The sequence below is a fragment of the Asparagus officinalis genome, chromosome 1, assembly GCF_001876935.1.
Source record: "Asparagus officinalis chromosome 1, Aspof.V1, whole genome shotgun sequence".
Taxonomy (NCBI): Eukaryota; Viridiplantae; Streptophyta; class Magnoliopsida; order Asparagales; family Asparagaceae; genus Asparagus; species Asparagus officinalis.
The window spans coordinates 114267686-114273706 of NC_033794.1; the positions used below are offsets into that span (position 1 = coordinate 114267686).

Here is a 6021-nt window from a genome sequence, read left to right on the forward strand (position 1 = left end):
GAGTCCCTAAAACACAAAGCCCAAGAGATTTAAATTCATGAAGACCATAATATCCTTCTCTCTCTCTTTTATATCTGCTATGTTTTAAAAGAGTTTCCTCCGTCAATCCCAGCGGAGAAGCTTGACCTCCGTCAATCCCCCCCTCCACCGCCGCCGTCAAAGCTCCGTCAATCCCCTCACTGTCAATTTCGTCGGAGGTGTTTGTGTTCTACGAGGCGATCTTGAGCAGGGAGTACTTTAGAGGGGAGGGATTAGGGTTAGGGCAAGGGTTGCAGGAATTGGGGCTATTGAACAAGCATATGAGGTTCTTGGCGAGGTTTCTCACTGTTTGTTTGGTGACTGTGAGGAGGGATATGGTGAATCGGCTTGCTGGGCAACTTAAGAGGCTAGTTGATGAGTGCAAGAAGAATTTTCAGGTAAAAGATTGTGTGAAAGTTGAAGCATTTGAAGGGATTGAGGAGGTGGAAGAAGGAAGTGGGTCCTGTTCTTGTTTTTTGTTTTTTTCTTACTGATTTTTTGTAAGATTCAGAAACATATATAGCAATGTATGATATAGTATGGTAACTTTTGTGTGAGTAAAATTGATCTGCGGTGGTCTTTGCGATCAACATCTCTCCCCCTCATGGCTTCAACTTGAGGTCTTTGTTTACGCATTGGTTGTGAAGATTACGGGTTGCTAGTTAAGGTTATGGGTTGAAGCCATGAGGGGGAGAGGGTAGGTACGTTGTCAAGGTTAGCCTTGGTTGTTAAGGTTAGGGTCAGTTGTTAAGGTTACTAGTTTCAGGCCCGTGCGATGCACGAATTTGTTTAATATACAAAAATTAAAGTAACAAAAGAATGCAAAATAAAACAGTAATAATATATAAGTAGTCAGAAATGATACAACCTAAACTGCATATATGTTTGACTTACAATTAAACTGTAAAAAAGAATCAAAATATAATTTCCCTACTATCAAAACAAATAAAATATCTCATGTCTATATGATTAATGTAATAATATTTTGGTATAGCAAGTAATTAGTATGCAGCGTATCAAGTAGTTAGGTTTCTCAACACAAAACAACCAAAAAATATGTAGTGCATACAAAAGTTTACTAAATAAGATTTTAGACCAGAATACTAAATATAAGTTTCAGACATCATGAATCAGATAGAGATTTTTCAAAAAGGAACTTGAACTCTCTGTAGAATATTCTAATTCTCTTTTTCAATTTTGATCTATTTTTGCTTTTTGTTGCTAGACATTTACAGAGAAATGAAGTCTACTGAAACTGAGTGCTCGACATCAGATTACAACAAATTTCTCTTGAAAGTAGTAATGTATGCCGAGGAACAAATTTCAACTTCATTATCACCAGTGACCGATAGCGAACCATGTGTTTCAGTATAACATAATAGTTAGCATGTTAATGAGTTGGCAGGAAAAGATTGTTGTACAATTAATATGAAGAATCAAGAAATCAATATTAAAGCAATATTAAAGCGAAAAGAAATAGGCAATCCAAAGTGATGAAAGTTGTAGCAACAAAAGATACTACTCAAAAAAATATTAAAGAATTTGGTATTACATTAAGAATGATTACTATGACAACCTATAATCAGAAATCTTCTCGGTGAATTCCAATAATTAATCTAGCTATTTCTCTTAATTAATCTATGGTTAAGTTTTTCATAATCAAGATCAATTAAATGCATGGTTCAATTAAGTAGTTAAATTGTTTTAAGTTGTACATCAAGGAGAAGGTGGTGGAAGTTTTTAATGCAAAGTTGTCAAAGTTAATTAGAAGCTTCACGAGATTGATAATGGGTCATTGACAAATAGAGCACAAGCCAGAAATAATGTTAACTAAACTTCAAGCTTTCAATTGTTTTGAAAACTTCTAAAACTCGAATGGTAAAAAAAACCTTGTATTATTAAAAGTCATTCTAAAACTCGAATGATTAGGGTTAGGGCAAGGGTTGCAGGAATTGGGGCTGATGAACAAGCATATGAGGTTCTTGGCGAGGTTTCTCACTGTTTGTTTGGTGACTGTGAGGAGGAATATGGTGAATCGGCTTGCTGGTCAACTTAAGAGGCTAGTTGATGAGTGCAAGAAGAATTTTCAGGTAAAAGATTGTGTGAAAGTTGAAGCATTTGAAGGGATTGAGGAGGTGGAAGAAGGAAGTGGGTCCTGTTCTTGTTTTTTGTTTTTTCTTACTGATTTTTTGTAAGATTCAGAAACATATATAGCAATGTATGATATAGTATGGCAACTTTTGTGTGAGTAAAATTGATCTGCGGTGGTCTTTGCGATCAACATCTCTCCCCCTCATGGCTTCAACTTGAGGTCTTTGTTTACGCATTGATTGTGAAGATTATGGGTTGCTAGTTAAGGTTATGGGTTGAAGCCATGAGGGGGAGAGGGTAGGTACGTTGTCAAGGTTAGGCTTGGTTGTAAAGGTTAGGGTCAGTTGTTAAGGTTATGGGTTGTGAAGGTTACATGTTAATTGTTAATGTTACGGTTCGATTGTTAATGTTATGGGTTAGTTGTTAAGGTTACGGGTTGGTTGTTAAGGTTACGTGTTAGTATGAATGTTACACGTTGGGATATATATGTATATATATTTTGAGTGATATAAATACTTTGGGTCACTTGGCCTAATGATAAAGTTTGGGAGGTTGGACAAGGGTTGGTTGTGAAAGTTACATTTTGGTTATGAATGTTACAGGTTGATTGTTACGATTACGCGTTGGTTGTGAATGTTACACATTGGTTATTAATGTTACGCGTTTGTTGTCAAGGATAAGCGCTGGCTGTGAAGGTTACGCATTTGTTGTGAAGTTACAGGTTGATTGTTAAGCTTACGGGTTTATTGTTAAGGATAAACGTTGGTTGTGAAGGTTACGCTTTGGTTGTGAAGTCTTTGAATTCTAAAAATATCTTTATAATTTTTATTTTTTTTATTTTTTTAGCTCTTCAATTGCCTAATATTGTTGTTTATGAGAATTCACCTATTACGCGTTAGTTGTTAAGGTTACAGGCTCGTAACTTAACAGTCAACCCGTAATCTTAACAACCAACTCGCAACCTTCACAACCAAACTGTAACCTTAACAACCAAACCGTAATCTGAACAACTAATTTGTAACCTTAACAACCAACGCGTAACAATCGTAACCTTAACATATCGAGCGTCTTCATCCCATACACGGTGTCAATCATCCAAACGCTCCTCAGCCTCTTAACCCCAGTGCCCCCAAAAGGCCCATCATGCCCACAAGAGCTCACCATGACCTTGGCCTCCATCACGTTCGGATCCATGCACGACTGGGTAATGTGGTTCATCGACACCAACACCCAGTTCGTCACGACCCCTCCCCACGACCCTCCCGTTCTTAATTGTCAAATCCTCCGCCACCACCACGTTGAACAGCTTCACGTTAGGCCGCATCAGCAGCTTGCTCATGATGGTGAAGGTGAAGAGGGTGGCGTGCTTCATGACGACGTAATCCTCCTGCTCGTCGTAGGGGACCTTGAGCTCATCGAGGAAGAGGTGGGCGGGCTAGCGGACGACCATGATGGAGACTTCTATATACATAATCTGTGAGGGCCGAAACCAATAATCATATGTAAAACAACAAGAAAAATAATGTTTAAACAAACGCATGAATCATTCATTTTGCACTTGCACACATCTATACCTATAACTTGATCATGTCGGTCATGTAGCGGCGGGTCATCTCGCGGGAGACGATGGATTCTTTGATGGGACGGAAGCGGAGGGAGGAGAGGTCGTAAGAGGCGGAGATTTGGGGGGCGGAGGATGACGATGATGGGGAGGAGAAAGATTGGGTTTTGAAGGCGGAGGAGAGATTGAGGCCATGGAAGGAGGAGGAGAGGAGGTTGTGGTCGCTGGGTTTGGAGAGGAAGGAGGCGGTGGCTATGGAGGGTATTATGGTCTTCACGAATTTAAATCTCTTGGGTTTTGCGTTTTGGGGGCTCAGAGTACACAAAGTTTATTTTTGGGAGCAAAGCACCCGTTGAAAAAGTCTTGGGAGGGGGAAACATGTTTTTTTCGTTTTGGGGGCTGGAAGCATTTTTGCCAAAAATACTGAACAAATGATTAAAAAGCTAACTATAGTAGGCCGGGTACATGTTATTAATCATAGTTTATCTATTTATCAATTTATTACATGATCGAGAATTTAGGATGAGAGAAAGATTACTACTTTTGAGAAACTGGTGTTTGTATTCCTTTCATCCTCTTCTTCTTTTGATTTTTTTTCCAAGTAAAGTTGGGAAGGTTCTTTTCATTGATGTTATAAAACACATGATTTGAGAAAGATGGGTAACTTAAGACTTAGGAAAAACAAAATTAGGAAATAAAACATGTGGCTACGGTCATTGGGTGGGACTTTTTGTCCTCACTAATGAAAAGAAATGCGAGGGTCATGTGTTGGCTAGTGAAAATTTTCAACTTTTGTGTTATTTTTGAGTGGTTATTCTAAATTGCCTACTAAAGAAAGCAAAGCCATGTGTTGGCTAGTGAAAATATTCGTTGTTAAGGATAATGGTTGGTTGTGAAAGTTACGTTTTGGTTGTGAAGGTTACGGGTTGATTATTACGATTACGCGTTGGTTGTGAAGGTTACACATTGGTTGTTAATGTTACGCGTTTGTTGTTAAGGATAAGTGTGGTTGTGAAGGTTACGCATTTGTTGTGAAGTTACAGGTTGATTGTTAAGCTTACGGGTTTGTTGTTAAGGATAAACGTTGGTTGTGTTAGACCCTAGAGGGGGGGTGATTAGGGTCTTATGCTAATCTAATCCGATTTAATGCCAATTAAAATTAATTAATAAGTTATCCTAGCAAGTATAAAATACAACAATGTATATGAGTTAGGATAAGTAATATGAACAACAAGATATATCCTAACAAAGAGATATAGGCAATGTATGTGCAAGGATATATAAGCTCAAAGGTAAACAATCTAAACTAGATAGTGGGCGATATAAGATATAAACATAAAAGTAAGTGCGCCAATGCAATCACAAACAAACAATATGATTACGGAGTTCGGTCCCCACGACCTACGTCTCCGCTCCTCACCTCGAGGAGATCTCCACTATCACAACCGAGTTTTCTACGTTCACCCGAACAACGTTTACACCTCACAATACAATCACTATGCAATCACACCTCACACACTAAGTGTTGGTCCTAGCCCGTGTCCTCCTCCTCAAGTGCTTGGTTACAACCTCTCCCTAGGCACGTCAACCGACGTCACTCCTCTTGGATTCGACCCCGTCTCTCACCACACACTTCTCTCGGTGTACAAGTGTATTACAAGTGAATCCTCACAATTAGGCTCAATACAAAGTGTTTGTTCTCTACAATGAATGAGAACGAATTATAAGCTCACTCTCTAAGTTACACAATCCCACAACCCAATTATACTATGAATGTAAATACAATAAGCTCAAATGGTTGTGTGTATAAACATAGAGAAAATAAAATCAACTAAACTCAATATGAATACTAGCTTAATAAAATGATAATCAAACAATAAAATGTAAAGCTAGATTGAGTTTAGAAAACTTCTCCAATAAATGACAAGAGTGAGAGAGAGATGATTAGAAGCTCAAACACCAAAGATTATCTCCTCAAGCCCTTGTGAAATTATCTTCACAAACCAAACTCTTAAACACACTTAGAAAACCTTAAACAAACTTGTAAAAACTCTTTAAAAATTTTCTCTTGGTTAGGTTGAAAGAGAACAACTTGCTCTTGTGAAATTGAATTCACAAACTCAAAACACTCAAAATGCTTAAAAGCTTATAAACACACTTTAAACAAACTTAAACCCTTGATTAAAACTTTCTTAAACTTCTTGGATTCTTTTGAAAACTGAGGGAGAACTGTTCTGGACTATCGTCGGTCGATCGGTGCGGTCGATCGATGGAGCTTTCGGTCGACCGCACCGGTCGACCGACCAACTCTCTGCTGCATGGTGACGAAAGAACAAATGAGCGGTCGACCG

At 38.4% G+C, this 6021-nt stretch overlaps 1 pseudogene; it reads right to left on the reverse strand.

Moving 5' to 3' along the window:
• LOC109839749 overlaps positions 3133 to 6021 on the reverse strand; it is a 7528-nt pseudogene continuing 4639 nt past the window's right edge.